The sequence below is a fragment of the Schistocerca serialis genome, chromosome 7, assembly GCF_023864345.2.
Source record: "Schistocerca serialis cubense isolate TAMUIC-IGC-003099 chromosome 7, iqSchSeri2.2, whole genome shotgun sequence".
In the NCBI taxonomy this organism is placed as follows: domain Eukaryota; kingdom Metazoa; phylum Arthropoda; class Insecta; order Orthoptera; family Acrididae; genus Schistocerca; species Schistocerca serialis.
This window is the reverse complement of record NC_064644.1, coordinates 42,500,718-42,512,691: the sequence shown is the minus strand read 5'-3', so window position 1 is coordinate 42,512,691 and position 11,974 is coordinate 42,500,718. Positions and strand designations below refer to the sequence as shown.

The 11,974-nt window shown below is 43.4% G+C and overlaps 1 pseudogene; it reads right to left on the bottom strand.

Moving 5' to 3' along the window:
- Positions 1 to 706: 706 nt before the first annotated feature.
- LOC126413529 (5S ribosomal RNA) lies at positions 707 to 823 on the bottom strand (annotated as a pseudogene).
- Between the last annotated feature and the right edge of the window lie 11,151 nt (positions 824 to 11,974).

Sequence of the window (11,974 nt, the reverse complement as noted above, 5' to 3'; positions counted from 1 at the left end):
ACCTGTTAGAAAAAGGTTCGTTTCAGCAGTTGCCAGAGAGCGCCAGACAACAGGCGTCACCACACTTGCGCAGCTACGATGACGCCGGAAGCTCGTATGTTCCTACGTGTAAAACATTAAAAGATCTTACATTATGTCATAAAAGAAACAAGGCATCAAAGGAATTCCGTGAACCATACTAAAATGCATAATTCAGCTTAAAGTGCGCATTCGTATGTCCAGATTCGATTGTAAATTTCCTTGGAGTACCAGTAATGTATTGATCATTTTTGGTTTTTTTATTGTGGCATAATGCCATATGTGCTATATGTTGGAAACATGCTATTTTGAAATACAACAAACAGTTGAAACTAGCCAATAGTGTGGAATTAAACACTTCGTTTCAAATAAATTGACTGACTCAGCGGAAAAGATTAATAAAGCGATATTTCTTTAGCAAACCGACAAAAATAACTTCATTGTTCTGCAAGGCGATTAATGCTTGACTGAAATTGCCGCCTGGGGCAGATACCCGGGTTTACAGCAAGCGGCCCATCGGGACCAACCAACCGCCGTATCATCCTCAGGTGAGAATGCGGATAGGAGGGGCGTGTGGTCAGCACACCGCTCTCCCGGTCGTTATGACGGTTTTCTTTGACCGGAGCCGCTACTATTCGGTCGAGTAGCTCCTCAGTTGGCATCACGAAGCTGAGTGCACCCCGAAAAATGGCAACAGCGCATGGCGGCTGGATGGTCACCCATCCAAGTGCCGGCCACGCCCGACAGCGCTTAACTTCGGTGATCTCACGGGAACCGGTGTATCCACTGTGGCAAGGCCGTTGCCCAGATACACCGGTTTGCTCCCAGTGAATACGGCAGCTTGCGCGCGCCAGTAAAATTTTTCCGGGTAGCATCTTGCTAGAAGTAAAAACTTTGAGGTTCGCCGATCACATTGTAATTCTGTCAGAGACAGCAAAGGACTTGGAACAACAGTTGAACGGAATGGACAGTGTCTTGAAAGGAGGATATAAGATAACATCAACAAAAGCAAAACGAGGATTATGGAATGTAGTCGAATTAAATCGGGTCATGCTGAGGGAATTAGATTAGGAAATGAGACACTTAAAGTAGTAAAGAAGTTTTGCTATTTAGGGAGTAAAATAACTGATGATGGTCGAAGTAGAGAGGGTATAAAATGTAGACTGGCAATGGCAAGGAAAGCGTTTCTGAAGAAGAGAAATTTGTTAACATCGAGTATAGATTTAAGTGTCAGGAAGTCGTTTCTGAAAGTATTTGTATGGAGTGTAGCCATGTATGGAAGTGAAACATGGACGATAACTAGTTTGGACAAGAAGCGAATAGAAGCTTTCGAAATGTGATGCTACAGAAGAATGCTGAAGATAAGGTGGGTAGATCACGTAACTAATGAGGAGGTATTGAGTAGGATTGGGGAGAAGAGAAGTTTGTGGCACAACTTGACTACAAGAAGGGATCGGTTGGTAGGACATGTTTTGAGGCATCAAGGGATCACAAATTTAGCATTGGAGGGCACCGTGGAGGGTAAAAATTGCAGAGGGAGACCAAGAGATGAATACACTAAGCAGATTCAGAAGGATGTAGGTTGCAGTAGGTACTGGGAGATGAAGAAGCTTGCACAGGATAGAGTAGCATGGAGAGCTGCATCAAGCCAGTCTCAGGACTGAAGACCGCAACAACAACAACAGCATCTTGCTGCTTCCTTATACCCTAACAGCCACACTTTAGTAGCCAGAAGCGGGAGAAGGTACATGCGCGACTCAACTGCGCATGCGCATGGGTCTGCTCGCAGCTGCTCACACGAATCTAATGTAAACAGTTTTGACGTCATGCTCACCGGAGGCAATTCGTTGTTATGAAGCATTGCATAGTCTTCCTAAAGCCTTTAACACATTTTTATACTGGCAGACGCTCGTATGAGCACTCTGTTATGTTGGGTACATAGCACATTTCCTTTGCAACTTTAGTTTCATTTTAGTTTTTTTCTCTCGTTCATGTTTTATTGGTGCAGTATTATTCTGCAGTAGCGGGAGGCAGTAATATCCTTGTTTAGAGTATTATTTCTTACCAGTCAATATTACAAAAAATTAATTGAAAACTAAAACAAAACAAAAATATCCTGGAATTCTAAAAAAATGCCAGGGTTTTTCCCGGTTTTCTCCCGGATGAAAAAATTCCCGGGTTTTTCCCAGATCTCCCGGTTGTCCCTGGTCGTATACACCCTGATGAGTAATTCCTTTTTTTTTTATAGTGACAAGTATTCCGGCATTATTATAAAGAATTTTATCATGGCTCCGTCACGATTTCTAGCCCTTTGCTTTGGTAATGGAGGTACGTTTGTTTCTTTGTCGAGTTGAAGCATTGCCTTGCCGTCTGCTGCCTCCAAACACGCCCTTCGCCACCCTGCAGAACGAGAGTATATCTTGGAAATTTTATGATAGTGCCATCACTGCTTGTCAACCAATGCCGCAATGGAGATACGATCGACAGAACTGTGTTTCCACCGTAACAAAACGAGTCGCGTCATAAAACACATGCCTTTGAATGGAAACGAACACTTTTTATGTTACAGTTGCTTGTGAATGAAAGGTTCTAGAAAATATAGCTACGGGCTGAAAGTGTTGTGGAAGTAGTTTGATTACTTGTGACACCAGTTAATGGAATGCGGTGCAGGGCAGCAAGTTAGCGGCGGGCACAGACCGGGAGGCGGCGCCGCTCCCGACCACCTGCAGACGCTGCCGGGCAGAGGAGCGCCTGCTCGGTAGGCAGCCGGCGCAACAGCCTCACCTGAAACAACAACGTGTAGTGAGTGGCTGCTGATCGCATCTCAGAAACAAGCAGTGCTGTTTAGGAACGGAGGACAGGACTACTGGAAACATGGGACGGGACTTCACTTTCCTCAAACACTAATTTCTGCATCAATATCGTCGTCTCGTCGGACGCAGTTGAGTAGTACTGACTAACTACGACGAAGCCAAACCGTGGCGCCGTGTTACGTCGGGGCAAGCTGCCGAGTCGCTCTACTAAATAGGAGAAATGAAATTACTGTTAACGGGTATTGCGTGGCCCTGTCTAGGTTTACTTTCTAGTTCAGTGAGAGCATCGCTCAAGAATCACAAGTTCTTGCATTACTAACAACCCTGAATGCCCTCGCCAATACGGCGGATTCACCCGACACCGTCACAGTTTTCTATGCAAAGACGTCTTTGAGTAGTCTCTCCAGTTTAGTATCGAGTTCACTAGCAGCGCGTAACATGGCGGCGTGTAAGGAAGCTATGCCGGTGCCCGAGAAATAGCGCTATGTATTTACGTTTCTAACTGCACAAAACGTACCTCTAACTGAAAATCGTAAGAAGCTGAAAGCTGTGTGTGTGTGTGTGTGTGTGTGTGTGTGTGTGTGTGTGTGTGTGTGTGTGTGTGTGTTGTGTGTGTGTGTGTGTATGTGTGTATGTGTGTGTCTGGGATTTACGTCCGCTCAACGACCAGGTGATCACCGCCCTCATAAAGAAGGAAATCGTGTGACCGAGGTCGGAGTGGACGGCCCCATACGAAAACCGACACTCGTCAGTTTGCGAACTCGTTGGAGGAAATTGTGGGCTAACAAAGACACAGCTCTCACGTATATGTGGTATAGCACGACAGCGTTTACAGATCACTATTGCAGAACTGAGTTACAGAAAACTGTGCGCACGGTGGGTGCCTCAAATACCCGCCCCCTGACATCGAACAGACTTGACTGGACATCTGTCAACAATATCTCTTGCGTTTTGAGTGTGAGGGTTCCTTAAAAACTTCGTGACAATTGATAAAAGCTAGATTCACCATTTTGACCCCGTAAAAAACAGGGTGTCAATGGATCGCCGACGCCAGAAAGAGTCGAGACCGTGCCATCATCAGCCAAACTCGTGCTGGCAGTGTTCTGGGATGTTCGGGGTGCTGTGCGTTTGGAATTAATGATCAAAAGTACCACCGCAAACTCTGCAACGTACCGCGAGGCCCTCAAAAAACTCAAAGTACGACTTCGAAGAGTTCGTCCACATACATGACAGTGCCAGACCACACACAAGAGGTGCAGTACCTGCAACAACGCGACGCTTTGGGTCCACTGTCGTCTGACAGTCCCGACTTGGCCACATCCGATTTTCCTCTGTTTCCAAATGGTTCAAATGGCTCTGAGCACTATGGGACTTAACAGCTGTGGTCATCAGTCCCCTAGAACTTAGAACTACTTAAACATAACTAACCTAAGGACATCACACACATCCATGCCCGAGGCAGGATTCGAACCTGCGACCGTAGCGCGGTTCCAGACTGTAGTGCCTACAACCGCTCGGCCACCCCGGCCGGCTGTTTTCAAATCATAAACAGCACAATCGAAGACTTCACATTGATAGTGATGAAGCGGTGCAAGCACTAGTCAGGGTGTGGATCCGTCAAAAAAGGCAGTCCTTCTACGGTGACGGTATCAACAAACTGGTCTCTCGTTGGGAGAAATGTATGACTATGTCAAGAAATAAAACTGTAGACAAGGAGAATAAAGATGCAGAATGTTAATAAAGTTTGTTTTATAAAGATCTTTAAGAGTTTTGATATAAAAAATTTGGAGAGCCTTAATTTTTCAGCACGCCCTCGCAATAAGTGCGAAGCTTGGACGAAGTTGTTTCCTAAGAGATGAACTGGCGGAAGAATTAGTTAAGTACTGCAAAGTTATGGAGAGCAGGTATTATGGATTAAGATCTTCCGTTATTAGACAACCAGCTTCGCAATCGCTGTGAGAAACAATACTGATTTTCCACTTCCACTCTCAAAAGGAGCGAGAGAGGAAAAAATGATTAAGAAATTTTTTAAAGCGATATCCATCTCTCAGCTTGAGTATACCGGAAGCAGTCTCCCTATCAACGTATACCGGAAGCAGTGTCGCTATCAACAGCTAAAGGCTTTCCTAAGGAAAGGGTGAGTTTGTATTCCGATGTAATAAAGCCGGAGCTGGAAAAAGTAAATTTCAATCCACCAAAAGTGTTTAATGTGGATGAAACTGAAACAACTGTTGCTCAGAGTCGACGGCTGAAAATAATTAGTGTTAAAAGGAAGAAACTGGTTGGAAATATGACTAATCGACAAGGCCGGGTTGTTATGGCGGTGGTTTCCTGCACGGGTGTGGCCAATATGTTCGTTCCATCTTTGATAGCCTTCCCTCGAAAAAGAGTGTGCTTCGGATGGCTGTCCTCCAGGAAGTATAGCTAGCTGTCACCCTTCTGGATGAATTCAGCTCCCTATCTCCACGGAGTATACGTCTTGGAGTATCCAAAGCCGACTCCAGATAAGCCAGTTGCTGTCATCTTGGATGAGCATTTCACCCACACAAGGAACATCGACGGCAACCACTTAGCACGACAACGTGGAGTGGCTCTGAGCACTATGGGACTTAACATCTCATGTCATCAGTCCCCTAGAACTTAAAAATACTTAAACCTAACTAACCTAAGGACATCACACACATCCATGCCCGAGGCAGGATTCGAACCTGCGACCGTAGCGGTCGCGCGGTTCCAGACTGAAGCGCCTAGAACCGCTCGGACACCAGCGGCCGGCTAACGCGGAGTTATTGTTTGTCAACCTCTGCGTACCACCCACAAGTTGGAGCCTTCGGTCGGGGGCTCATTTGAGATTTACTACAGACAAGCTGCAGAGTCCTGGATATCTGATCGAGCATTCAGAGCGCTAACTTCCTATCACTTACGTGAACTGGTGGGACAGGCTTAGTCTGAATGCGCGAACTTTGGAATTGCTATGAAAGGGCTTGTCTTGTGGCGTTATTTCCTTCAACACGCATATCTTCGCTGATAATGAATTCTTTTAGTTAGAAAATGACAATGACGTTGCAGAAGAATCGGGCGCACCAGAACGAAAAAGCGCTAGCAAGACAGTCTCACCATTCTAAAACCATCCTCCGGCAGCAGTAGATCAGTTTAATAGGCCGAACACAGCAGGACACCCTTCCAGTACAGCAACTACTACAACAATTTCCCCCCCCCCCCCCCATTCAAAAGCGCTCTTGAAGAAAAACTGCAACCAAATTCCGAACGAAGAAGTTGTAGCAAAGCAAGGGCGGCACTGGGAACACTATGCCTATCGCCGGAATCATCATCCGAGACCGTTGCAACAGCTGCCCCCTAACCAGCCGACAGAAGGGGCGAAAACAAAACAAAAAGAAGCCGTCGCTCGCCTTCCTCCTCGTCTGAGGACGTTGTACCTAACGTCTTAGATGGGCCCATGAACTGTGTTCTGGTGTCAAAAAGAAGGGATGGAAGTCTTTTGTTTGTGAGATCTGTCAATAATTTAAACTTTGAAATTTGAGCGTTTTGTATCTTGGTTCAGTTATTTTCTCTTCGCGAAAAAAAATTTAAGTGATTTGGCAACATTTACTATTTTCGGTTACATAAAGTGCATTATACTGAGTATTTCCAATTTTTAAATTAATGGTGTCATCATCTATAAAAATTCAGATATAAGGTTGTTTGGGGGAAGAGACCAAACAGCGAGGTCATCGGTCTCATCGGATTAGGGAAGGACGGGGAAGGAAGTCGGCCGTGCCCTTTCAAAGGAACCATCCTGGCATTTGCCTGGAGCGATTTAGGGAAATCACGTGTAAGTAGGCTGTTTAGGTTTTTTTATTGGTAACGCCACCTCTGTATGAAAATCACTGGCTGTGCTGTGTGCAGTCTGTGGCTGCTTTGCATTGTTGTAATACTCGCCATTGTAGTGTTAGGCAGCTGGCTGTGAACAGCGAGTAGCGTTGCGCAGTTGGAGGTGAGCCGCCAGCAGTGGTGGATGTGGGGAGAGAGATGGCGGAGTTTTGAAATTTGTCATGAACTGCTATATTTATATATGATGATATCAAGGTAAATACATTGTTTGTTCTCTATTAATATCTTTCATTTGCTAACTATCCCTATCAGTAGTTAGTGCCTTCCATAGTTTGAATCTTTTATTTAGCTGGCAGTAGTGGCGCTCGCTGTATTGCAGTAGCTTGAGCAGCGAAGATTTTTGTGAGGTAAGTGATTTGTGAAAGGTATAGTTTAATGTTAGTCAGGGCCATTCTTTTGTAGGGAATTTTGAAAGTCAGATTGCGTTGCGCTAACAAAATATTGTATGTCAGTTTAAGCACAGTCTTGTATAAATTTTTCTAAGGGGACGTTTCACACGGAAAACCTAAATCAGGATGGCCGGACGCGGGAATTCAGATATACACACACACACACATCTTGTAGCATCCGATATTCTTAAAAAGTAATTACGTGACCTCACAGGTATAGATTTACGCAGGGCAGTGTCCCGTCCCTTTTCTGGAACCTGGAGCACAGAGTGTTTATTCAGTACGGAACTCACACACACTTCCCGAAGTGACTTCCTGTGATTCCGCAAAACCTATTGTTTATCCTGTTGTAGCAAAAAATAGTTCAAATGGCTCTGAGTACTATGGGACTTGACTTCTGAGGTCATCAGTCCCCTAGACTTAGAACTACTTAATCCTAACTAACCTAAGGACATCACACACATGCATGCCCGAGGCAGGGTTCGAACCTGCGACCGTAGCAGTCGTTCGGTTCCGGACTGAAGCGCCTAGAACCGCTCGGCCACCGCGGCCGGCCCTGTTGTAGCATTGTAATGTTGTCGCTTTAATTTGCTATGAAAGCGGTACTGATGGACAATAAAAGCGGGTTAAAAGCTGTGAGCTGTCTGGGGAAGTTATCCTTGCATTATTGAGCAACTGTTTCACCAGGTATCCAGTCTACCTTACGAAATTCCCAACCAGACTAACATTAATTATAAGCTTTTAATAGTCATACGACAACATATAAGAGAATTTACATAAAAAGAAATAAATCAGTTTATATGTGGAAATTTATTTTAACATTGATCATTGAAATTTCAGCATATTAAACTTGATTTCTAATTAAACTGGTGCCTTATTTAGGATTGTGAAAATGTGAGATTGTAATCTTACGGAACACATCAAATATGGAGCCAAGATTTGGAGACTGCATACAACACTGCATTCATAAAACAACACACAAAGAACGTTGAAACATATGCAACAGAAAATTAACCACTACCAACCGATTCAATTTTCACCCAAAGAAGTTACGTTCGTAGCACAATCCTGTCCGTCATGGAATTACCACACACTGGTATACTAAATTCATATTAACTCTTTGTGAAATCTTCCCGAAAAGAATAGCTGAGGGCTACTTTGATGATTACACCACATGCTTCACGTGGTCAACTCTGTTTACACAAAGCGTGTAACTCCACAATAATTTTGATAATTAAAATAAATTAGATGGAAAAGCAATTTACAAAAGAAAAACCTCGAGCTGGTTACTAACGTCTTACTATTAATCTGATGGGTCAAACAATTATATAAGCACGTGGTAGTGATCTCACAAAGTACACCCCACGTGGGTTGAACATACAGAAAAGTTGCTATATTGAAAAATACTGTCAAGACGAGACGTTATAATCTCACGCACATTCGGATTTAAGATTGATGAACTTAGTTAGAGTTACTGATTAATACGTGGTTCCACTTTACTCACAAAGTAGTGACAAAGCAACTACAGGAATATATTCTGAACTTCACACGAGAATTACACTGCGCTGCAATTTAAGATAACATTAGATATTTTAGAGCTAAACCTGAAATAAAGGTGATTAAATTTTCAGTTAGGCTGAACTTAAGAAATTCATTGTCCTACGGACTTAGCAGACACGCGCTTAGCCGGAGATCTTACCACTTCAGACGCTCGCCACGGACAGACTGACCTGGTCCCTTTCTGAGGGTGCCTCACAAATACAAACGGAAGTGGCCAGAGGGGCAGCTTCCTATACCAACATGACAAGAGACGGACAGGACCATACTAAGGATAGAAACCTCTCTGCTTTTAGAAAGCGTAGCTACCTGTTCCGACGTTGGTCCTACTGTTCTCTAGCAGACAAGCTTGTCTGCTACCCTCAAGCATGCAACTATAAATACATTTGCTCATTCATCCTCTCACACAGAAGGGAAGGGGGATGACAGTATCTTATCATATACAGTATATAAAAGAAAGCTGATGTAGGTTCCGTATGAGACTGTGTGACATGAATTACATATAAACTGTGTTTTAAAGTGTAGTAGTGTGACAGATCGTTCTTGTTTATGCGTAAAAGTAGCACGTTCCACTACTCAGTCTCCTCCCAGATAGTCAGAAACGCCACAGTAAATTTAGGAGAGGAATTTATGCCGTAAATGAGAACAGATTTAAGAAATCAAACATGAAAGGAATCAAACAGAGACCTTTCAGCATTATGTCATTACGTGCGTTGGTCACAGTTAAACAATAGTATAGCTTTAACAACTGCTCTATAAAATGGTAATTCCTGAAGGCGCCTTGTCTGCGTGGTCACTGATGCGCCTGAAGTCACTCTACATGTATCGATGACTCTCCATCAACGATAAGATGCTCAGTCTTGCCTAAGAAGAAATTCTTAACCGCGTCACAAACTGTGTTTGATACCCCGTATAATCGTACTTTTATTAAGAAACGTTGAGTGGTACTAATTAAGCTGCTTTTCAGAAATCAAGAGAGAATGTAACACACTTACTCGGTTTTCTTGATCCACAGCCTTCGGTACGTCATATGAGAAAAGCGCAAGTTGTACTTTGCATGATAAATGTTGGGGTAGTCCACACTGGATGGCGTGGAGAAGTCGTTCTATTCGAGACGCATGCGTTGATGGCCAATCGCAGTTTGCAACGACCGTATTGCAACGGTACTTACTTTAAACAACGAGAGAGGTGGGAATATGCATTATCAGAGCAGAGTACATGGAATTGTAAGCTGTTCGTCTTATCTGGCGTAGATATTCTTTCATAAATCTGATTTCACTAATACGTGAATTTAAATTTAGTCTCTGATGTCGAAGTCGTTTCAAAAGTGGATGTTCTCTGCCGCTTACTGAAAATGAGAGTTATTGATCGTCAAAGTTAAAGCTCAACAGACAGACTGATACTGCATAACACACTATAAGGTTGACTAACCGATCTCTAGTACTTTATCAAACAACACTCGTTATTAGAACAGTAATCTAAAAAATATCCGGATCAGCTTACTTAATTGTGTACTTGGACCCACAATAATTAACTTCAACTATTTTCATCTTAAAACCAAATAGATCAAACGCAAGAGCATATAAGAACAAGCCCAGTATGAACAACCAAGCAGTCGAACTGCTATTACATCATGTCCTCGAAAGGCACTCAAAGTTTTATTTTGAGAAGGTTGGGTTCCCCTCCTCCCCGTAACAGGGCTTAAATGTTTTACTGACCTGTGAGTATTTGATACTGGTTGTTATTGACCATCGATTATTATTAGATACCTGTTTTGTGTCATAACCTCGATTCTACGTTTTCCACTTGTAGATGTATAGTCTACGTGAAGATGTGACTTCATATCACGAAACCGGTCGTGTTCCTGTATAAGTTCAAATACAGCTAAAAGCAATTTGTTTCAAAAACGGATTATTTCAGCTGCGACTACCCTCAGCAGAAAATTATTGTATTTCATTCTTTATCAACAGTGCAATATGCATACCTCAAATACCAGAATGCACGAATGTGAAGATCAGAACGGTAAGTAAACGTTTTCCACGCGTGTTAATTCGTTTTATTATTTTACGAAGTCTTCGAGTGGATAAGAGTGTCAGCAGAAAACCCAAAATACCACACTGAGTATAGCAACTTTCGAAATCTAGTTTCCATGGCAGAGACAGGCAAAGTAAGCAAAGTATGCACAGTATGAATTACACACCACAGGGGGAGTAGACTCTCGTTGTTTACACGAGAAGTGACTCAAAAGTAATGGCTGATCACATAGAAAACAGGATCGGCACATCTAGCTCAATGCATGCAAAATGGCTCTGAGCACTATGGGACTTAACTTCTGAGGTCATCAGTCCCCTAGAACTTAGAACTACTTAAACCTAACTAACCTAAGGACATCACACACATCCATGCCCAAGGCAGGATTCGAACCTGCGACCGTAGCGGTCGCGCGGATCCAGACTGTAGCGCCTAGAACCGCTTGGCCACCAATGCATGCAAGTTGACACGCAAAGTTTTTACCACATCTTAGTTTGCCAAATGGACGACACATGTGTGCATGTAAAAAGTTAATTCCGCCTTGTAAAAACATCTTCATACATCTAGTTTGGATTGAATGATCAGTAAAACGTCTAGCGGTGTTTAAAATTAAAGTGAACGAAGCAGTGAATGTGTCATTTTCTGTGTATTTTCTACTCTGTTGTTGCCCTTGACAAACAATCTAACAACGGAGCGACGTGGCGCAGTGGTTAGCACACTGGACACGCATTCGGGAGGACGTCGTTTCAAACCCCACGTCCGATCGTCCTGATTTAGGTTTTTAGTGATTTCTCTAAATCGCTTCAGGCAAATGACGGGTTGGTTACTTGGAAAGGACACGGCCGACTTCCTTTCCCATCCTTTCCTAATGCGGTGGGACCGATGACCTCACTGTTTGATCCCCTCCCCCTACATAAAGCAAGCAACCAACCAATCCAGCCAGACCAAGTTACTGTGGTTGCTTGACAAATAGTATTAACAACAGAGATAGGGAAGGTTCAGACACTGAGTGGAAAACTTGGAATTGAGGAAGGTTTTGAGTCAAAATTTTGAAAGCAATCGTTCAAAGCGAGAGATAGTATAGCTAACGTGTGCAGCATAAAACACACGTTATCTTGCTCACTTCTTCCTCTATTTCTACTCTTCCGATCGCGGACGCATCAAAGAACACGTAATACTATACATGCTATTTACCCACGCATATCATCCTTTTCGGACGATATAATTATGTTTGTGGTGGCTTAATATGGCCGTTTAATAATGTGTAGGCGCTGA